The sequence below is a fragment of the Chiloscyllium plagiosum genome, chromosome 6 (assembly GCF_004010195.1).
Source record: "Chiloscyllium plagiosum isolate BGI_BamShark_2017 chromosome 6, ASM401019v2, whole genome shotgun sequence".
NCBI classification, from domain to species: domain Eukaryota; kingdom Metazoa; phylum Chordata; class Chondrichthyes; order Orectolobiformes; family Hemiscylliidae; genus Chiloscyllium; species Chiloscyllium plagiosum.
The window spans coordinates 79,731,242-79,755,350 of record NC_057715.1 but is presented as its reverse complement, the minus strand read 5'-3'; the positions used below and the strand labels follow the sequence as shown (position 1 = coordinate 79,755,350).

The following is a 24,109-nucleotide window of genomic DNA, read 5'->3' as shown; positions in this document are numbered from 1 at the left end:
ACTTACCCATTGTACTCTATGCTACTTTCTCCCCACCCCCACCCTCCTCTAGCTTATCTCTCCACGCTTCAGGCTCACTGCCTTTATTCCTGGTGAAGGGCTTTTGCCCGAAACGTCGATTTCGAAGCTCCTTGGATGCTGCCTGAACTGCTGTGCTCTTCCAGCACCACTAATCCAGAAGTTAGAAACATGAAACTTACTTAAATAAGTATATGTGTCAGACTAAATGGGAAAAAAACAACATTTCCACAGAAAACTTATATTTGTTGCAAAATTATTTTTGAAACCTCGATGCACAGTGTAGCACATTAATTAGATGTGTTAATTATGACGGAGTATTGGCACATTTATTCAGAATTCAAAGTCAATCTGGATTAAATGCACGAATTAAAATGAAATTCAGTATCAATTATCTATATCCTTCCTACACTTTCTTTCTATATCAATACATACTTTTATCTGATTCTGATAATAAGTTGGACTGAATCCAAATGAACGACCTCTATATAAATGTTAATATTTACATTTTATCCTCTAAACCCTCCGAGACTTCTTCATTACCTGAAGACGCCACTGATGCAGAGAACACAAAGTATTAGTCTAACAAATGGATCATTCCCTGTTATTCTCTTCATTCTTTAATTAAATTGGTGAGTCACACTAGCAGAGAGAACAAATACTACTTGGATAAAATATAGCCTTTGCAGTGAAGTGAAAGCTAGTTATCTCATTTAAGATAGTTATGTTCACTATCCAGTTAGGTCTAATGAGAATTAAGACTTAATTGCAATTCAGAGATATGTTCAACTATATTTTCTATTAAAACAGTATTATTAGTAAGCTGCATTGGTGGATAAGTGCTACAGGCTTGACTGAGTTGATGATATTAGCCTCCAGATCTTTTGGATTTGATTAATGACTAGGAAACCTGCCCATCTTCAAAAGGACATCAGTGAGATAGTGTTAATATGGACAAGAACATCAGATAATTCTGGGACTTAAAGCCTAAGTTCTGAGATAAGGCTGGAATTGAACTTATTTTAAAGTAAAGAAAATTGAAAGACATGACAATGAGTCAGGGAATTTATATCTTTTTCATTTCTCCCTTTCAATAAATCTTGAGCACATTTGTTCTCATTTAAGGGGAGGGATATTAGTAATGAAATACAACAATTTGTGAAGTGAATTTTCAATATCAGCATGTGGCATTTTTACATATGTATTAGGTTCAGGATAAAGTATCCTTCTATTCTCTCTCCTAGCCTATGGCCATACTAGTCTGAAAATGCCTGATCCTATCTGCTCTCAGAAGCTAAGCAGACTTAGACCTGGTTAGTACTTGGATGGGAGACTGTCTGGGAATACCAGGTGCAGTAGGCTTTGGATGGTATGGTGGCACAACGGTTAGCACTGCTGCCTCACAGCACCAGAGATCCGGGTTCAATTCCTGCCTCAGGCAACTGTCTGTGTGGAGTTTGCACATTCTCCCTGTGTCTGCATGGGTTTGCTCCAGTTTCATCCCACAGTACAAAAATGTGCAGATTAGGTGAATTGACCATGCTAAATTGCCTGTAGTGTTAGGTGTAGGGGAATGGGTCTGGGTGGGTTGCTGTTCGGAGGGTCGGTGTGGACTTGTTGGGCTGAAGGGCCTGTTTCCACACTGTAAGTAATCAAAATCTAGTTAGTCATGTTTTACATTCAATATCAGGGGACGAGGAAAACACATCCATTTCCGATGCCATCCACCAAAGTAGTTTGAAGGTTACTTTCTGATAACATGGTATTTCTGTGCAAAACATTTACCCTAGGAATTAGAACAGGATCTTTTGAAAGAGAAAAAGCCTCAGGCGCTCAGCCTGGCACACATTGTTATTGCTCGGAAACCTCTTTGGCAAGTCCCATTCATGCATAAAAGCTGAACAGATTTACTGAAAGGGAAGGAAGTCAGAAGTGAACAAAGTTACTTACAAAATCTGCTTTGAGTGCATTGCTGACAATCACGATTTCCCTCATTGCGGTGAATGATAATCTAGTCTTGATCTCTAATTACTAACTGGGGTCCTACTTGAGTCCAAAGAAGGATTATCACGAAGAATGCTTTTCCACATATGGGATATCAAACATCAGACTGACCTTCCCTTGATTTCCTCTGGATTCTTTACTTGTTCACTAGCTGGTTATGACTTTCATTGTCATAGCACAGGGAAATTTTAAATATTTTCCTCCTCACACATTCTATCATATGTCACTTAATGTGCTGTATATTTGTGGTTGGTGTTTTTAGGCAATCCTAATACTCTTTGTACTGACAGCAGGAGTGTGTTTACTAAGTTTCAGCCCTATGAATACCCTCACAGAAAATCTAGGACCATATACCCAGACTCGTAGATCAGTCCACTTTAGTTGGACCTTTCAAATCTTTCCCTCTTTGACGGGTACATTTGCTCTTCTGAGAAACTTTGAGATCAAAATCTCAGGCCATAGTCAAATTTCCATAATTTTTCAGAGGAATTTAGATGGAAAGGATTAAGTTTTGTGGTGTGGCCACTGTATGTGGTACAACTATAGGACAGCAAAGAAATTGTAACTATTACTTTTATTCAGAATTGGTGGTTATGGAATAACGTAGAAAGCATTCAGGCCAAAAATAAATTTTAGCCCCTCATTATAGAAAAACATTATTTGCAAGATGGGAGCATTGCTAGCTAGACCAGTATTTATTTGCCATCCCTGATTTTCCTTGAGAAGATGGTAGTGAGCTGTATTCTTGAACTACTTCAGTTCATCTGGTGGAGGTCCACCCATGGTACGGGTTGAGGAATTTGTCAGTAGGAGTAGAATAATTGAAGCATCCAACCTACCTATTAATTTTAACCGATGAAATAATCAGGGCTTTAACTGCGAGTTGTGAACAGTGTGAGATCATCTCATGACCTCAGAATACCTTCTTGCATGTACCTACACTGCCTGTTTGCTTGTTTCAGTATGCTTCCCTATATTTCCAGATGGAGATTCTCTGATTTGCAAGCTAAGTGTGGGGAGATGGGGGAAAAAGTCATCCGTGACTGAATCACTGCCCCCAATCATTGAGCCAATCAGCTTCTTTACAGCTGACCAATGAACCTCTGAACCTGTGCTGCTGGCTATTCAGAGTTACAGCAGCATCAGTTTCCAAAGGTCATTGGTCAACTTTTGGTTTTCGGGGGATCCAACAGCAAGAAGGTAAATGATTTTCCTAGAGCAGAGGCAAGAGATGACTTTCAGAAGACACCCATTTGTCCCTCATCCGTGTCTCTGATTATCTTCAAGTTGGGAAAAATGGAGGTACCCCAAAGTCAGCAAGCATGTGACCCTAGTTTGCTAATTTTGGAAACCAAAGAAGAACAATGAACAATCCAGCACAGGAACAAGCCCTTTGGCCCACAAGCCTGCGCCATCACATTTTGCCCTTATGTACTAAAACTGTCTTCACTTACAGGATCTGTATCCCTCTATTCTCTTCCTATTCATGCATCTGGCCAGATGCTTCTTGAATGCTGCCATTGTGTCAGCTTCAACCAGCTCCTCTGGCAATGCGTTCCAGGCACTTTCCACCCTTTGTGTGAAAAACTTTCCTTATACATCTCTTTTAAAGTTCCCCCCTCACAACTTGAACCTGTGTCCCCTAGTAATTAACCCCTCCATCCTAGGAAAAAGCCACTCTATCCATGCCATTCACAATCTTATAAACTTCTATTAGGCCTCCCCTCAACTGCCTCCATTCCAGTGAAAACAAAGCCAGTCTATCCTACCTTTCTTCATTGCTAAAATCCCCCATACCAGGCAACATCCTGGTAAACCTTTTCCATTTTCTCTCCAAAGCATCCATATCCTTCTGGTAGTATGGTGACCAGAACTGTAGGAGAAAGTGAGGACTGCAGATGCTGGAGATCAGAGCTAAAAATGTGTTGCTGGAAAAGCGCAGCAGGTCAGGCAGCATCCAAGGAACAGGAGAATCGACGTTTCGGGCATAAGCCCTTCCATTCCTGAGGAAGGGCTTATGCCTGAAACGTCAATTCTCCTGTTCCTAGGGTGCTGCCTGACCTGCTGTGCTTTTCCAACAACACATTTTCTGACCAGAACTGTACACAATATTGCAAGCATGGCCTAAATAAAGTTCTATAAAGCTGCAGCATTAAATGTCTGTCCTTTTACTTAATGCCCCTTCCAATGAAGGCAAACATGCCACAGGCCTTTTTCACTATCTTATCTACCTGCGCTGCCACCTTCAGTGATCTGTGGACCCGCACACACAGTTCCCTCTGCATATCAATACTGTTAAGGGTTCTGCTATTAATCGTATAATTTCCACCTGTCCTTGACCTTCTAAAATGTATTGTGTCACATTTGTCTGGATTAAACTTCATCTGCTATTTTTCTGCCCATGCCTCCAACTGATCTATATCCTGCTGTATCCTCTGACAATTCTCCTCATTATCTGCAATTCTACAAAAAATCTATGTATTGTCGGCAAACTTACTAACTAGATCAGCCACATTTTCCTCCCAATCATTTATGTATATCACGAACAGCAGAGGTCCCAGCACTGATCCCTGTGGAACACTGCTAGTCACAGCCCTCCATTCTGAAAAGCATCCTTCTACCTCTCTCCTAAGCCAGTTTTGCATCTATCTTGCCAGCTCACCCCCGATACCATGTGACTTCACTTTTTGTACCAGTCTGCCATGAAGGAACTCGTCAAAGGCTTTACTGAATGCCATGTTGACAACATCCAACCCTCAATCATATTCATCACCCCCTCAAAACATTGATCAAGTTAGTGAGGCACCACCTCCCCCACACAAAATCATGCTGTTTATTGCTATTAAGTTCATTTGCCTCTCAGTGCATATGGATCTTGTCCCTGAGAATCTTTTCCAATATTTTCCCTACCATCGATGTGAGACTCACAGACCTGTAATTTCCTGGATTATCCCTGCTACCCTTCTTAAATACTGGGACAACATTGGTTATTCTTTAGTCCTCTGGGACCTCACCTGGGGCCAAAGAGGATACAAAGAAGTCTATCAATGCTTCAGCAATTTGTTCTCTTGCCTCCCTCAATATTCTGGGATAGATCCAGCAGGACCCAGGGATTTATCTACCTTAATACTTCTCAAGATGCACAACATCTCTTCCTTTTTAATTGAAACTTGCCTTAGAAACCTGACACTCCACTGACATCATCCTCCACTAATTCCTTCTCTTTGGTGAATATTAACACAAAGTATTCATTTTGGACCTCACCTGTCTCTTCTGGCTCCATACATAGACTCCCTGCTTTGTCCTTGAGTGGCCAACCCTTTCCAGATTAGATTAGATTCTCTACAGTGTGGAAACATGCCCTTCGACCCAACAAGTCCATACCGCCCCTCCGAAGAGAAACCCTACCCAAACCCATTCCCCTACCCTACATTTACCCGTGACTAACACACCTGACACTGTGGGCAATTTAGCATGGCCAATTCACCTGACCTGCACACCTTTGGATTGTGGGAGGAAACTGGAGTACCCAGAGAAAACCCACACAGACATTGGAAGAATGTGCAAACTCCACAAGATAGGCGGGAATTGAACCCAGGACCCTGGTGCTGTGAGGCAGCAGTGCTAACCATTGAGCCACTGTGTCGCCCATTTTGCTGTTTATATATTTTTTAAAAAGCCTTGGGATTTTCCTTAATCCTGTTTGCTAATAACTTTTCATGACCCTTTTCAGCCCTTCCGATTCCTTGTTTAAATTCTTTCCTACTTTCCTTATGTACTTCAAGGGCTTAGTCAGTTCCCATTCTCCTACACTATACATATGCTTCCTTATTCTTTCTGACCAAAGTCATAACATCTCTGGTCACCCAAGGTTCATGTAACTTGCCATAACTATCCTTCATTCTTTCAGGAACATGCCGCTCTTAACTCTTATCTACTGCTGTTTAAAATACTACCACATGTTCGCTATAGATTTACCCTTAAACTGCTGTCTCCAATCAAAATTCTCCAGTTCCTGCCTAATATTGTTGTGGTTCACATTCCCCCAGTTTAACACCTTCACCCAAGGACTGCTGTTATCCCTGTCCATGAGTATCTTAGAAATCACGGTATTATGGTTACTACTCCCAAAATGCTCCCCCGCTGGAACTTCACTCATCTGGCTAGGCTCATTTCCTGAGACCAAGTCCAGTATAACCCCCTTCCTGGTTGGGCTGTTTACATATATAGTTCCACACGGATGGATCGCTAGCAAACCATAGGTCAATTTTCTTCATCTAGCACCTCCCAAAATCCTCTCTCTTTCCCGAAAAATGACCCTGGAAGCAAAGTCCTGAGGCCACCAGTGGAAAGCAGAAAGCAAAGGCCAACCCAGGTATATCACCCTGAGACAAGAGCCTCCCAAATGTACTCTATGAATTATTGAGGCCTCTGGTTGTTGTGGAGCAGTGACATAATCCCTGAAAGTATTCAGTCAAATTGAATTTATACAAGTCACACAACAACACTTTGTCGAGAGATTTCTCATGGGTCTGGCCAAATGCACACTACAATGATAAATGTCCACTCGCCAATAATTAACTTGAATACTTGAACACCAGTGGGTGCACTTCATCCTATGTAGGTACTGAAGTCAAACCAGCAGTACAACTCTATCATCATAAGCAGCAAGACACTTGATATTGAGAGAAGGTTTCAGTGTAGAGTTACATAGTTTATAGTTTATATACAGTTCATAATTGGCTTTTTTTTGCTGACCGCCAAATGACTTAATTGATGTCTTTGATATTTGATTGACAGTCTCAGTAATTTAAGGGCCCCTTTGAGTGACTGATCATTTACAGAACCATCTTCGAGGCAGCCATGTGAGATTCAGCTTTATTAATACTGACAATGACTCAGCTGTTAAGATTCCACTTCACAAGCTTTTATATTTAAGAAGTAAACTTCACCAGCAGAGCTTCAAAGGAATAGCAAATAAAATTAGTATGTCGCACTTCTACCTTTGACTCTGCCTCAAATCTCCACTGCACCCTTCACCTGACCAAGGTAAAATATATCATCCCAAAACTGTGAAATCCTCCAATACTAAGTACAATAAAGTAAAATCAAACAGTAATAATTCGCTTGATTGAAAGACCTGGCCACCAATCTCATTCAGGAATTAAACTGCCTATCTTCAATTACAGCCTAAATTAATCTTGAGCATCATTACTGTCTGAGCAAAACACATCACGTCTATGTAATATTTATTTTTATACACTCGTTGCATTTTGAATACTGAAGACTCAAATTCAGATCATTGAATGGCATTCTTTTTTGGATTTTAAGGAAGCAGTTGATGCTAATTCATTTCAAGTGTGTATTAGTAAAAATATGCTAGTATAGCTCAGAAGCTGTCTCAGTGATCCGACTTTAAAACAAATTAAATTTGAGAATACATGTCTAATTGGTGTAGGTAGTCTCATATCACCTTGTGCTTTCATCCAGTTGTGTTATACCTTTGAGAGGCATCACCAGACAGAACATGACAGAAGGTGAATGTGACAAAATGTGAATGCAGCCTGCTTGATTGGCAGCACATCCACTGGCACTCACGACAGCAGTGTGAAGTAGCTATTTGATGCCCCGCAGAAATTTATGAATGCTCCTTCGACAGCATCTTCCAAATCCATGACCACTTCCATCTCAAAGGACAAGGGCAGCAAAGACATGGGAACACCACCACCCGCAAGTTCCCCTTCAAGCCACTCACCATCCTAACTTGGACATCAATCACTATTCCTTCCCTGTCACTGGGTTAAGAAGCTGGAATTACCTTACTAAAGACATTGTGCATTGTTATGGACTAGACCAGACCCCCTCAAAATATATTATGAAGGTAGCCTAGACTTTTTCTTACATTCAAAGGTAAATGTTAAGTGCAGTGTTCCAGATACAATTTGATTGGTCAAACTACTCAATGTTCAGCAAAACATAATTTATTCAAACACTATAGTTAAAATACAACAAAAGAAAGAAGAACTTGGAATAACTTAACTCTATTGGAAAGCTTAACAGAAGAATAGATCCAGTAACTATTACTAATTAACTGTTCCAATGTAGTAACTTCCCGTAAACACACCCTTGGCAAAAGGCAAATGCAGAAAACTGATTTTGCCTCACGCATAATTCAACAGCTTAGGGATAGAATGCTCAGCTTTTGGTTGCAATCGAGTGAAGGAAAAATGGCATCTACTTCTTCAAGACCCCAACAGCAACTGGTGCTAAAAACTAAAAGCTAAAAGTCCCCGGTTCGTTGGGTGGGAGCTGCACCACACCCATTCAGGCTGCTTGTACTGTTCCAGCTTTTGAAAAAAACACTCAAAGCTTCACAAGCTGGTTATCCTCTCATAGACTGTTCAGCATCTCTCCCCCAATCTCTCTCTCTGGGCTGTTTCTAGTTCAAGTAAAGTTGAACCAGGAGCCCAGCGCAAGCCAAGTTGGAAGAGGCCAGAACAAGATAAAACACACCTCTTAAATGATTGCATCATCATAGAGTCTACCAACAGCACATGGCCTGCAGCCGTTCAAGAAGGCAGCTCACCATCATCATCTCAAAGACAATAAATGCTGGCAAACCAGCAATGCTCATGTTCCAAAAGTGAATTTTAAAAGTGCTCAGGCAAAGAGTAGGAACAATCCTTGAGGCAAGATACTGTAATTAGTCACCCAGCAGTTATTTTATATATAGTTTTATGCCTTCAAATAAAATAACTCATCTAATTTGAGTTGCCAATCCTCGTTAAGTGGTTGGTGTCTTTATGTAAGGTAGAAAATGTAATAAGGTAGCAGCGATGGTGTTTGAAGATTTGAAGATTTTGCAGAACTAGCAACACTGAACCACTCCATATGCAACAGAATTTCAAAAGCTTGAGTAGCTAAAAATTACATCTTGCAGCTCTGTATCTCTGCAACACTGTAGGCATCCATAGTGTAAAGCAAATCTGGGTGGTCAGGTCATCACACCTTTCTCCAATAGTTGGGCCCTAGTAAAACAGCAAAAGGTCCGAAGGAATGCAAGTCTGAGTCAACAGCTTGTACAACAATTGCAAGTGAACCAACTGAATGAAGTGCAGCACTGGACTGGGTTCCATGACCAGAGGCGACTGCTTCTCTTGCAGTTTGAAAGTAATTGGGGAGGGAGGAGTGACCAAAAGATTGCAACAAGTGAGGCAAAAGAAGCCAGCTAGCAATAAACTCCAACAACTGGCTGGAAAAGAACCATCACCACTCTTAATTTCTTGAAGGGTCAAGGCATGTCTGTGCCAAAACATTTCTTTTTGGTCATGGCCTGGGAAAAACGCAGGGTGCCAGTAACAGCACCATCAATCCTAATTCTGACAGTCGGATGTGCAGAGTCTGGCTGACAGAAAGCAAGTGGACTCACAGAATCTAAGCTCTGAAGAGCAGTACAGTCTGAGTACTTGCTGCTGCTACTGATACCACTGAAACACCTGTGAAAACTGACAGGAGGATTACCAAACCTCCATCTCAGAATTGAGCAATGGCAGGCCACCTGACTGAGTTCAATTTGTTCAGGCAACAGATGAAACCATATTTTCTGGATTTTGCTCTCTGTAAACCAGTCAGACTAGGCATAGGAACAGAGGTCTCTGCAGAATAAACACACCAAATTGAAGAAGTTGAAACCTATTCTCCTGGAAGTGAAAAAGGCTCAGAATGAATCTTACAGAGGTTTTCAAAATCATGAGCCGTCTCAGATGGAGTAGATAGAAACAAACTGTTCCCGCTGCTAAAAGAAACAAGAATGAAAGGACATAGGTTTAAATTGATTGACAAAAGAAACGAGGGCGACGTGTGAAGAAACCTTTTCACTCAGTGAGTAGTTAAGGTATGGAATGCGCTGCCTGGAAGTGTGGTGAAGACACATTCCATTGGGTATTCAAGACAGCATTGGATGATTATTTGGATTGAAAAAGTATGGGAGAAAACAAGATACTACCACTAGGTAATGAATATTTCTGATGAAAGGCTTATGCTCGAAACATCGACTCTCCTGCTCCTCAGATGCTGCCTGACCTGCTGTGCTTTTCTAGTGCTGCACTCTTCGACTAGGTAAAGATGCTCATTTGAAGAGCTGGTGCAGGCACAATGGGCCAAATGGCCTCTTTCTGCAACATTACAATTCTACAAATCTGTAACCCTCAAAAGACAACCTCAAAGACCCAATCAAAATCTGAGCTGGACTTGGAGCTGATGCAGATATAAGAAGGGTGATTGTGACTCTTCAGAAACAGAATCATGATGTTTGTGATATCTTTGACCCCAATTAGAGCACGTCAAGTACATCCTATGGACCATCAAAAGAGGTTACAGCTTGGAAGCATTGCTAAAAAGAAGACACAAATATGACACAATCCCTGCAGGTTGACAGACTTTACTAGGCTGTTCATTACATCCGCCATTGACACAGTATCCATTTCCAACAAACCTACTGAACCCAAGCAGGCTGTGCAGTTTCAGCCAGAAATCCCTCAGCTTTCCATGAAATATACAAGGCATGTGGCATCAGAGGCCAGAAGCCAAAGCCAGAACAGATGGTGTAACACCATGATCAGACAGAGTCAGATGCAAGGTAGGTATAGCAATTCAGCAAACAAGGGAAACATACCAAACATCACAATGAGCAAGTCTACAAAATTACCAGCCAGACTACAAGGATGGATGATGATGATGAGCACTAATACACAGGTAGGCACTGCATTCAGTCAGCATCACTGAACATGTTGGCATGATTGTGCTATCTGAAATCTTTGCCCCAGTTGTATGCTCACGGAAGCCCGAGAAGCCGATGCTTTAGCAAAAATCAATACAGGATGAGTGCCAACATTCTTCCTCTTCATGTACTGAAAAGTATGAAGCTGCGAAGATGGCTCAAACACCCACATAACGTTGGTAGGTGACCTTCCCCAAAGGAAAGAAGGAACCACTCATTTTTTATAACCAGATTCAAGGCCTTCAAGGCCATTTGCCCCTTTGAGGGGTTTTGGCAATTAGGGTCATTAAGAACCTTTTTTAAAGGTACAGGATTCTCCAGTTTTTCCGAAATTATGGAGGCTGAAATAACTACCTTGAGAAGGGCATCTTGCAGCAGGTCACAGTGCCAGTTCTTCTGGTGGGTATACAGTCCCTCCTGCCTACTTGGATAGCAATGCAGCCGTCGGACACTCTTTGAAGTCTCAGAGAAACAAATGACAGGACACCTTCTCTCAGTTACTTACACTGCTCTGTGATCTGCAGTTTCACTGAAGTTGGGACGTTTCTGGCTATGTTTACACCTTTAAGAGTCCGCCTGTCTCCCAGGAACAAGAGACTTTTCTGCTTATCAATTAAGAGCTCACCCAACTGAAAACCTTGACACTAATTAGTTTCCTATTGGAGGCATATTAGGGGCCTGAAAGCTAGTTCACATCTGCGTGGGATTATTCAGCCTTGTTCCAGTTTCATTATGTGATTTAAACACACGCCTCAGAACTATTACCTAGATTTTTCCTCCTGCAATGCCACCATGACTCGACTATTCCTGAATCTCTTTGATCTTTTGAGATCATCTGTCAATCTGTCTGCTTCAACACATCTCCGTCACCAAAACAGGTTCGACTCCAAGTTATAGAGATTCACGTATGAGTCTTCTGCAATTGAATCCTGAGAGGTTGATTGCTAAACATTTCGGGTGCTAAAGGAAACAACAGTCATTTTCTGCGATTGTGTTGCAATTTCCTGGGACATTTTAAAAGTTTACTTATACCTGCTCTAGATTTTCGCTTACAAAACCAGAAATTGCTGGGAAAATTCAGCTGGTCTGGCAGTATCTGTGGAGAGAAAACATAGTCAGTGCTACAGGACCAGCAACCCATCATCAGTTTTGGCATTCTGATGAAGGGTCACTGGACTTGAAATGTTTACTCTGTTCTCTGTTTCTGTTTTCGTTTTAGATTTCCAGCATTCACAGTTCTCTGTTTCTGTTTTCGTTTTAGATTTCCAGCATTCACAGTTCTCTGTTGTATTCTGGATTTTCTGTAACTTTGCATAAACATTTCTAGCCCAAGTTATCCAAGATAGGTGTTTCGAATGTGAACATTAAATGAGTTAAAACCCTTATTTTCATCATTAAAGAGGAAAATATATCCTATTAATTTTGTGATTTCCATTGTTCCTGGTGTTTACATTGATTTCAAGTAAAGACTTCCGAAACTTGTGTGAAGTTAAATCTGTGTATTTTGTGCCAATTGTGGCTCTATTTCCTACATTTGAAGTCACTTCTATAATTTGGAGGCAATGACTTGTAAGAATTAATATTATTTGAGAGTTTTTCATAACTTTCATTGGTTTCATTTCTATTGATCATAAGTAACTTGGCTTTGTTTGTCAGTTGTTTTAATAAGTTACTTTCTCTCAAAATAGACTGAATCAACAAATTAATCTGATCACTAAGAAAAGGGAAATACATTTCATTTGATTAGCTGCTCTGAGAAGACTGTTATGAGAATGATTCAGTTTAATGCAAAGCAGATTGCTTTCAGCAGTTACACACATTTGGATGGATACATGGATAGGAAAGGTTCGGAGGGATATGGGCTAGGAGCAGGCAGGTAGTACTAGTTTATATTCGGCATGGACTGGTTGGACTGAAGCCTCTGTTTCAATGCTGTCTGACTCTATGATTATGGCAAGGTTCACAAATGATAAAGTTATTTCTTAGAAGAATTTAGAACAAAGTAATGCATTTTAACTTCCATTTTTATCTGCCAGGAAATAAGTATGACATGTAACATAATTATAGCCATAGAAACTCAACTCCCGGTAGAACACCGACATGCTGTCTCCACGTATTGTCAATTTTATACTTCATATCACTAAGCTCACTAACTAACATCAATTTCATCCTCTTAGTAAAAGCAAACACCCTGTGTAACTGGAGAATAGGGGTACCACAAGTATTTAAGTACAATCGTACATTTACAGAGAAACCTACTTCCTGATTATTGGCAAATTGAATGCCAGCAGGGTCCTCATTAAACTCACTGCCAAATTTCCAGAAACAAAGACCGAAGAGAAATCTTGTCAAGATCAAATTATGCATTCCAGCTAAATAATTGTTTCATTCTGTCATTTTCTGCTCCTTCTAATCTTCATTTTTTTCTGAGCTAACCATTTAATTTTTGCTTTGTTCTTTTTACATAAGTTTTACCCATTCTCACTTCCTCTTCCTCTCTCTCTATGAACATAACGTTCCTAAATTTTGCTGTACCAAAAGACTAATGTTATGCAGCTCTATTTTCTGTTACTAATTTCAAAACAAATTCCAATTTACTGCTTTCTCTCCTGACTATTTTACACCTTCCATCTTTCAGTAATTATCTTGTATCTTTCTGAATACTCCGTTCATTTTACATCAATCACTGTCTGTGGCAAGGTACTCCATATTCTATTAACTCTATGAAGTCATGTTCTCCGCATGCCTCCATTTGTACAATATTCATGAATTTAAAGTTGCATTCCTGAAAAGTTCAGCTTGAACATAAAGGACTTGAAGCAAATAACATTGAAACTTTATTCCCTGCAAATTAAATGACGTTACTGTGCTAACTTAGAGTCATAGAGTCATAGCGATGTACAGCATGGAAACAGACCCTTTGGTCCAATGTATCCATGCCGACCAGATAACCTAACCTAATCTAGTCCCATTTGCCAGCACTTGGCCCATATCCCTTTGAACCCTTCCTATTCATATGCCCATCAGATGCCTTTTAAATACTGCAATTGTATCAGCCTCCACCACTTCCTCTGCCAGTTCATTCTATACACGTACCACCCTCTGCGTGAAAAAGTTGCCCCTTAGGTCCCTTTCATATCTTTCCTCTCTCACCCTAAACCTATGCCCTCTAGTTCTGGACTCCCCCACCCCTTGTCTATTTACCCTATCCATGCCCCTCATGATGTTATAAACCTCCATAAAGTCACGCCTCAGCCTCTGACGCTCCAGGGAAAACAGCCCCAGCCTATTCAGCCTCTCCCTGTAGCTCAAATCCTCCAACCCTGGCAACATTCTTGCAAATCTTTTCTGAACCCTTTCAAGTTTCACAATAAAGATAACATTAAAAATATATTTAAAAAATGACATGGTGGGCACGATCTTATGGGGCTTGAAAGATGTGGGCTATGGCAAGTTTTGTGGCAGAAGCAGGTGAGAATTTTGTTTTATCGAGTCCCTACAGTGTGGAAATATGCCCTTTGGCTCAACAAGTCCACTCTGACCCCTTGAACAGCATCCCACCCAGGTCCATCCCCCCACCCTATATTTTCCACAGCTAACACACCTTCACAACCCTGGACATTATAGGGAAATTTAGGATAGCCAATCTACCTAACTTTCATATCTTTGGACTGTGGGAGGAATCCAGAGCACCCAGAGGAAAACCACACAGAAACAGAGAGAATGTGCAAATGCCATACAGACAGTGAACTGAAGTTAGAATTGAACCCAGCTCTCTGGCGCTGTGAGGTAGCAGTTCTAACCACTGTGCCATCTTAAATCTCAATATCGGGAGTAACTCACTGGATCTTTTATGCATTTGCTGAGCAGTGTGACAAATTTCTCACTAGGCAGCAGGGAATCACCAGTTAATGGGGATCGTAGCTTGGTGTACGCCTTGTAAAATATTTGCTTGTTAAATATCACTATGTCACCTGTTGAGTAAAAATGATGAGATCAATGCTAAATTTCATGGTTGATGTTGGTCTGGCATGGGAAGGAGTTCAGAGCCCAGTAGGCGCACCCTTATGATGTAATGTGTTGATTACTCAACTGGTGCTGCACCTTTGGAACACATTCTCCCACCAGGCTGTGTTATAGCAGAAAATGGGACTTCTCAAAACATAGTTCTACAGTTTACAGGAGTCTGGGGAAGTCCTCCAGTATAGAATGTGCTGCATTATCCTGGTGTGCTGTACTCGGCACAATTGGAGCAGATAATGAGGCCGGATGCCAAGGAACTGAAAAAGCAGGAACATTCTTCCAAGGAGAAGGATGTGGATATTGGAGAGGAGGAAGCTTTCCTTGTGCATGACGGAGCTCAGTTGCGTTGAATCATTCAGGACGTGATGGAAGCTGAGTGCAGCAGAATATTATAGAATATTAAACAGTTGCTAGTCACCATGCCAGCATTTGCTGTGCATTGTTGAGGTGAACTTCAGCCTTGATTGGTTGTGTTAGTGCCTGCCTTTGTTTGGAAATAAAAGGTCCTGTTTAGAATTGTCCTGTATGTGTGGCTCCCCTCCTGGACAATGGCAAGCTGTGGGTGTACAATGGGCATTGAGGATTGAGTGGCAGTGACTTAGAGCGGGTGTTTAGATGGGATGTAGCTTAGGAGAGGTGAAATGTGTAGCCTGGAGGTTAAACAGTGACAGGATAAGAGAACGAGGTTGTGTACGCGAAGGATTGTCAGCCATGCCAGTTATGTGCTGTGGGCAGTGCGGCTTTATGGTTGCTGTGCCTTTACGTTGCCAGTGAGGGGCAGTGCTGGATTGCCAACACATGTCCAGATGCAGTGGCTTTTCAAATTTGACACAGGTGAAGGTACAGGTGATGCCAGTCTTTTGGCAGATATCACTGGGTGGCGAGCTCTTTTGGAATGGCACATGATAAGATGGGAATCAAATTGGCTGAAGGTAGGCTAGGAAGTTAATGAAGGGCGTTTGGTAAAATACAAGAAATCTCACTTTAAAAAACCTCCAGAAAACTCAATACAATTCACAAATTGCCAAAACAAATGGAAGATTCAGCCTGGTAACTTTCTAGTCGCCTCCCACCCATTGCTGATCCTACTTCTTTGAAACTCCTGTTTACCGCACATCCCTTTGGTTGACCACCCCCCCGCACCCCGGTGACTGTAGACTCTTCCCTACATCCCTGCACCAACCTGCAGCCTCTCCTCTAACTTTCCTTCTTACTGGTCCTTGCAGATACCTCAGACGGTTATGGGGATGAAGGAGAATGCAGATGGGTCGATGACAAAGCCAAGGAGGCGTTTGAATCTCAAGAGACAAATTTTGCTCGCCCACTCTCTGCTTCCCTCTCCAGAACCACGGCTGTGAATGAGAGCTTTGGAGGTCAATAGTGAGAAACAGATTGAGCAACTTTGGCCTGATTCCACTTGTTCATTTTATAGACCTTGTGCTAAGGCTGCTGACCATGTTTCTATTGCTACTCTGGCTGAATACAGCAGAGACCAGGGGCATGAGCGGGTGAGACCAGAGGAGTGTGTGCCAGCCTGTTCCTGCTACCAGACATAGTGCCAGTTTGCTGGCATTCTATAACTGCTGGATCACTTAGGAAAATGTGCGGGGTCAGAGAACAGTGGTGATAATAGCAACCCTCACACAAACAGGGAGTCACCATTTAAACCAATGGGAGGGCCTTTTCAGTCTATTCACCTGCGACATACTGGGATTTTCCTTCTGCATGTGAGCCCCTGCTAAGGCCATAATGTGGTTGGTGAATAGAACCAGCTTCTCGACAACAGATTGTGAAGGAGAGGTTTGTGTTCTCTCCTGCAATTTTATAGCTGCTGCATTTATCATTGGTGTCACAGCTGCGGCCATCTTGTGAAGGACTTCTTCTCTCCAATGGCAGGATGTTTGAGACTATACTGACCTGGGTGGTAACCTGGAAAGAGGCTAATGAGGTCTGGTGTCATGACCTCCTCTGTCAGTCCAGGAAGAAGTGGATCCTCCTATACACCACCAGGATCTTCAGCTCTGTTCCACAAACTGGATCACCACATTTCCCTTACGTGCCATATCCAAAGCAAAAGTCATGAACCATGCAGGGCAGGTGCGGACTAATAGAGCTTGGCTAGGTGTACACAGACTTTGTAAAGATGCTGCCAGTGCCGGAATCCCAGGATGTCCTGCTCACGGCAAGTACACTACAGCGAAAGGAACAATCAAATCGAATTGGATGTGCAGGGCATCAAATGTGTGTGCTAACCTGTCAATGAAGTAAGTGTGAGTTTGGATGATAGTGTGAGAAAACTTTCCTTTCTAGGTCTTGCAGAAAGAAATTCTTCATGAAACTCCTCAAAAATGACACTAAGATGATTTCTGGTAAGCTTCAGCCCATGATGTGTATACAAGCAAAGTCCATCAGTCTACTCAAGGAAATACATTACTGTCAAATATTTAACAATTATGTGGGCCTCTTGTGCTTTTACTATGTAGAGTTAGTCTAACTAAATAAATTAGCATGGACTGCAGACAGTTGTGTGGGAATAATGGATTAACTAAGCCATTGATGTCTATTTTATGTACCTTTTGATTTCTGATAGACATGAAACTGGAAAGATTTTTGAGCAGAAATGATATCATCACTGCAACATTTAAAAATCAGATGATATCTTAGATTCTCTTAAAATGACATTTTAATTGAATGTTACAAATATATTTTTTGCAAAGTGAAGCAGCATAAAATGGAATCATAATTAAACACAGTACATTCAATGTAATGTCAAACCATGTACAGGCTAAATTTTACAAGCCTGCAGAGTAGTGCAAACAAATTTTAGGACGCTAACATGGCAATTAAAATTTTCCAGATGAACAGCTTGTCCCCAGGACAACAGTGGTATGTTTGTGATCAATTACTGATAGTTTCTAGATTCTAAAACCAAGAATTCAGGCTGAGGTACAATACCAAACATTATTATCAGTTTTTGTAGTTTTTATGAAATTCATATATTTTTGCTTCAAAATCCCAATCTGATCAAATCTCTTCTGAAAGGCCTGAGTCAGATTTTAATGTTATCAGAACCTATTCTCCATATTCTAGTCTCCCCTAACCAGCACAAAATGTCTTAATCCGTCTACCACATCAATTCATTTCAAAATCCTAAAACACTTCATTTTTCAGCAAAATGACAGAAAGTGTTGTCAAAACAGCATTATTGAGTGGCAGATACTCATTAATGACCTGCTCACTGATTTCTGACAGGGTCTCTCAGCTCCTAACTTCATTACAGCCTTGGTCCAAAATGGATAAAAAAGCTGAAGGCCAGAGGTGAAGTGAAAGTCATTGCCCTTGACAGGCTGCGTTTGAATGAGGGTGGCATCAAAGAGCCCTAATAAAACCAGGGTCACTGGAAAGCAGGAGTTGAGGGCATTGGCTGCTTACAGCCATACCTAGTGCAAATTAAGATTGTTGTAATTGATAGAAGGCCCAGGCCATCTCTGCAGGAGTCCCTCAGGGTAGTGTCCTGGACCCAACCATTTTCAGTTGCTTCATTCATGACCTTCTCTGTATTACGAGGGGATGCTTGTCAATAATTGTCCGATGTTCAGCACCATTCATGACTTCTCACTTACTGAAGTAGCCCATGTCCATGGGCAGCAAAACTACTAGCCAGGCTTGGGCTGTTAAGTGACAAGCAATATTCCCTCAATTTTTCTTTTCATCTCTGCAGATCTCTGGCATAGGCATGGCAGTGAATTCTGGAACTGGAAGTCAATGCTGCGATCTGTGTCAGCCTGCCAATCATCACACATGGAATGTCTGAGTGGCAAGCAGCATTTATGCCACACAAGTACCAGGCAAACACTGTATCTAACCGTCTCCCTTTACATTCAGTGATGTTATCATTGCTGATTCCTCAACAGCTTTACCGTTGATAAGAAACTGAACTGGACAAGCCATATAAATCCAGTGACCTTCACACTACACCACACCCTCCTATCTTGCAAATCTGCAATTTCTACCACCTAGAAGGACAGGTGCCGCAGACATATGGGAACATCATCACCTGCAAGTTTCTTCACACACCATACAACATCCTGATTTGGAAACTCATTGCAGTTCCTTCACTATCAGAGGTTCAATGGCATGAAACTCCCTTCCTAATAGCATTGTGGGTGTACCCACACCTCATGTTCTGCAGCGGTTTCAGAAGGTGGCTCACCACCAGCTTTTCATGGACAATTAGAGATGGGCAATAAATGTTGACCTAGTCAGTGACATTCACATCTTGTAACTTACTGAAGAAAAGTTTTAAGGCATTCCAGCTAAGAATGATCAGCAGGCATAAAATGGCTGGCTGGTTAGGTTTTTAACATATACAACCCAGGAGACATATCTAGGCATAGATCTAAAGTTTGCAGCTCTCCCTCCTAGCACAGGGAGCCCTAGACATGAAGAGCAGCAGTTTGAATGCCTTAAGGCCTGAACGTTATTTTTCAAGAGAATGACAAACTTCAAAATTGACAGTATATTATACCAGATGAGGCTATTTGATCTTTGACTTGCCCTTCAGGTTTCTCTGTAGGCCATTGTGCTAATTCAGCCATCCTCTTCTCGCATTTTGGACCTTTACATGATGCAGGATTTGTGACACCAGATTGGGAATGCCCCTTCCTACCCACTCACATGAACGAAGTCTGTGAGTCTAAGCTTGGTCTAGGTGCAATGCCAGGACTGCCCATGAGGGACAAACATAGAAGTGAAAAGAAGCTTTATTGCAGGAACAGGCCATGGGCAATTAATCCATGTCAGTCAGGGTTCACATTTCAAATGAGCAAATATTCAGTCATAGTCACTCATGCTGCAGTCTTGTTCCTTCACCTTCTTTTCTTCATGCACTATTTCCAAACTAATCTTGAAAGACTCTAAACATGCAAGCAAATTCCACAGCTTCACATCTCTTTTGGAAAACTTTTCTCCTGCCCTCTGTTCTAAATCACTTACGTTCAATCATCCAAGACCACTTATTTTTGATGCATAAACATCTGGAAACAGTTTCCACATCCCTGCCAGTCCTTTTGTCACAGCAAACCCTTTCGATTATCTACCATAATCTGTATTTTTCACACAAAAGTTTCAAACTTTGATGTTTGTATTTTCCCATTTACACAAATCTTGGAAACTTTGCTAATTTTCACTAATGCGAAATCAATGCTGACTGTAATAGTCCTGCAGGTTTTTTAAGGATTAGTGTAAGTTTATTGTAACAGCTTGACCTTTATATTTTAAACACTCAGATGAAACCGAGAATTATTGTCATCCAAGTTTAATAGGTAATAGAGAGATCAAATGGAATGTTGGTTTTTATTTTCAAAAGGATTAGAATAGAAAAATAGAGATGTCTTGCTAAAAATATACACTAAAACTGCAGCTGGAATACTGTGAACAGTTTTGGTCCCCTTTTGAAAGGAAAGATATACTGGCTGTGGAGAAAATGCAGGGAAGGTTCATTCGGTTGATCCCAGGTTTGGAAGGATTGGTTTATGAGGAGAGGTTGAATAGATTGGGTTTATATTTATTGGAGTTAGAAGCTTAAGAGGTGACCTTATTGAAAAATACAAGATTCCTAGGGGACTTGATGGGGCAGATGCGGAGAGGATGTTTCTCTTTGTGGGAGAGTCTAGGACCAGAAGGCATAATCTCAGAATAAAGGACTGTGTATCTAAAACAGGGATGAGGAGGACGTTCATCTCCTAGAGAGTAATGAATTAATGAAATCTTTATTGCAGAATGCTGTGAATGCTGGGTCATTAAATATTGTTAAGACTGAGATAGATTTTTTTTATCAGTAAGGGATTCAATGGTTTTATGAGATAAAGGCAAGGAAAGGGGAATTGAGGATTATCAACTCAACCATGTTCTCATTGGTGATGGTGAACAGGCTTGATAGGATGAATGTCCTGCCTCTGTCCCTATGGTCTTACGGTCTAACACAAAAATGAAATACTGCAGATCCTATTGGAGATCTGAAATAAGAACAAAATAAGACAGAAAAGCTCAACAGGTCAGGCAGCACTTCAGAGAGAAACAGAGTGAATATTTCAGGACAGTAACTTTTCACCAAAGTTTCAGTGAGCCGTTGTTGTTATTAGGTCATGAGGTCAATCAATCATTTCAGCTACAGGCCAAGGCAGCTCCATGAACAAGGAGTGAAAAGCACTCACATCATGATTTTTTCAGAAACTAATTTCAATATCCATATGTTAGCTAGAGGCAACCTACATCCATAGAATCCGTACAGTGTGGAAGCAGACCATTCAGCCCATCCAGTCCACACCAACTCTTCGAAGAGTGCCCCCCCCCAACAACACTGCATTTCCCATGCTAATCCACCTAGCCTATTTTTCCCTGGACACTATGGGCAATTTAGCATGGCCAATCCACTTAACCTGCACATCTTTGAACTCTGGGAGGAAACTGAAGCACCCGACGGAAACGTGGGGAGAATGTGCAAACCCCACATACTGCAGGGTACTCTACATGTGACCGATGGACTGATATGACTCCATTGCTGGACCACAAAAGGACAATGGGTGTAAATGCAAGCCATGCAGCTGTCAGAAACATCTTGCAGCAGACCAGGCAATAGCTTTGTTGCCTGTTCAAGGTGAGTGTCTTGCTGGAGCAAGTCCTCAAAGTCCTGCTATATCCTTGACAATCCTGCCATGAGGCTGCAGCCATAATCACCAGGCATTCAGAGGTGAAGCAGTGGAGGGGTTGGAGCTGATAAATAGTTGATGGTTTATATGTTATTTCCTGAGGCTCCTTTTTATGCTGCTGAGGCAGCACAATATATTGTTACTCAGGAATGGATAGTTAACATACAATGTAAAGGCATGGCCTTTTGAACTGATGAACTAAACTAAAGAAAAGGACAACATAGTTAACTCTTTAACTTTTGTTTGCAACTAACTTGCTTTGTATTTTCACTGAGGATTTGGGTGCAACTAATATTTTTAGTGACTGAGGCCACAAGGACACAAATGCCAGTAAATTACATATTTAGCTAGTATCTGTTGTATATTTTGTTTGTAACTGTTGTATATTGTGCACTAAGCAAAACTGCCTTTTGAGTTTTAACTTCCTTATTTAATTTAAGATGTGAATCACTTCAGAAAACAAAACCTAAAAGCTTTAGATAAGTGCATTTATATGAAGGGTTACTATATTAGTGAACTACATGCTATCAATTTTCAATGTACACAAGTATTTTAGTACCTGAGACCTTCACTGAGTAAAATGATTATAAAATGGAAGAAACATGACTCAAAATCACTGCAATGATCACCTGACAAGGATTGAGACCAATTCAAGAAACAATGGTGGAATAAACAAGTTGCCTAAACTAAAATTATAATTTTTATAGAAGACATGGAAACTAGCCAACTGAGTCAAATGTCAAGAAATGTCTTGTTGTAATATACACTTGTACGAGAAGTTGTACATGACAGATATGAAAAGGCTGCCAGCTTGGAAAGACAATGGAGCCAGACTCAAGAATAGATAAACTTCAGTATCTATTTGGCAGAACAATAGAAGAAACTGGATTTATAAAGAACTGGAAGACCCTATCTATTTCTCTCTCTCTCTATCTCTCTCCCTTGAAAGCCAGTACTGACGATAAAATGAATCAGATAAACACCAATTCACTGAGGAATCAAGCACCTTACAAAAACAAAAGAACTGTGGGTGCTGGAAATGAGATACAAGAACAGAACTTTCTGGAAAAGCTCAGCGGGTCTGGCAGCATCTAGGGAGAGGAATCAGAGTTAATGTTTTGGGTCCATTGACTTACCTTCAGAACCATCCTCATTCTGAGGAAGGATCACTGGACTGGAAACATCTCTCCACAGATGCTGCCAGACTTGCTGAGTTTTGTCAGCACTTTCTATTTTTATTTTGTTATTCTGTACCAACTCTAAACATTTATGCAACTTACTTTGTACAGTTGAAACTTGAAACAAACTAGAGTCATAGAAGTGTACAGCATGGAAACAGACCCTTCGGTCCAACTCATGCATGTCGACCGGATAACCTAATTTGCCAGTACCCAGCCCATATCCCTCCAAACCCTTCCTATTCATATACCCATCTTAAATGATGTAATTGGACCAGACTCCACCACTTCCTCTGGCAGCTCATTCCATACATGTACCACCCTCTGCATGAAAACTTTGCCTCTTAGGTCCCTTTTAAATCTTTCCCTTCTCACCTTCAACTTTTGCCCTCTAGTTTTGGATTCCCCCACCCCAGGAAAAAGCTCATGTTCATTTACCCTATCCATGCCTCTCATGATTTTATAAACCTCTATAAGTTCACCGCTCAGCCTCTGACACTCCAGGGAAAACAGCCCCAGCCTATTCAGCCTCTCCCTATAGCTCAAACCCTCCAACCCTAGCAACATTCTTGTGAATCTTTTCTGAACCCTTTCAAGTTTCACAACATCCTTCCTATTGAAGGGAGACCAGAATTGGATTCAATATTCCAAAAGTGGCCAAACCAAAAGTGTCTGTATGGCCACAATATGGCCTCTCAACTCCTGTACTCAATGCATTGACCAATAAAGGAAAGCATACCAAACACCTTCTTCACTATCCTATCTACCTGAGACTCCTCTTTCAACAAACTATGAACCTGCACTCCAAGGTCTCTTTGTTCAGGAACACTCCCCAGGACCTTATAATTTGACATCAAGATCATGACTTGGTTTACTATCCCCGGGGCAATTATTAATGGATATGAGCTGAAGGACCTCACTTAAACCAAATGGCTATGGTACCTGGATCTGATAATGTCTGAATTTAAAATATGTAAACATCCAACGTGTAGAATGTTCATCCATCCTTAAACCAGACCTTTCACTCTTTGAAAAATTAATTGAATTTGACAGAGTGAAGGAGTTGAACTCAATTAACATTGGTAGAGATATGGTCATTAACTTTGGGATGCTTCAGCAATCTTGTCACTTTGACTGTACATTAATTCAACTCCATCATACTGTCAGGTTCAGTAGCTCCTCCACAATAAGCACTTAAATTTAACAAAAATATTTACTAAAATGGGGAAATCAGCATTCACTTTAATTTTTCCTCATGGTTGAGCATGAAGTCTGATAAACTTAGAATATGTTGTTTCTTGCAAATTTTGAGTCTTCTAAGTCAGGAAGTGGAATAATTAAACTGATCCATTTGAAGGGTTTGTAATTGATTAAAAATGAAAGGTAAAAGACACAAG

At 41.1% G+C, this 24,109-nt stretch overlaps 1 protein-coding gene and 1 non-coding gene across 4 annotated transcripts in view; one reads left to right on the top strand and one right to left on the bottom strand.

The window, feature by feature from the left end:
* sgcg (sarcoglycan, gamma) overlaps positions 1 to 24,109 on the bottom strand; it is a 661,907-nt gene that overhangs the window by 90,519 nt on the left and 547,279 nt on the right. The gene's annotated exons all lie outside the window — the stretch shown is intronic.
* On the top strand, positions 1,262 to 1,380 carry LOC122551202. Its single transcript, XR_006312054.1, has one exon. It is a non-coding gene; the product is annotated as a 5S ribosomal RNA (ribosomal RNA).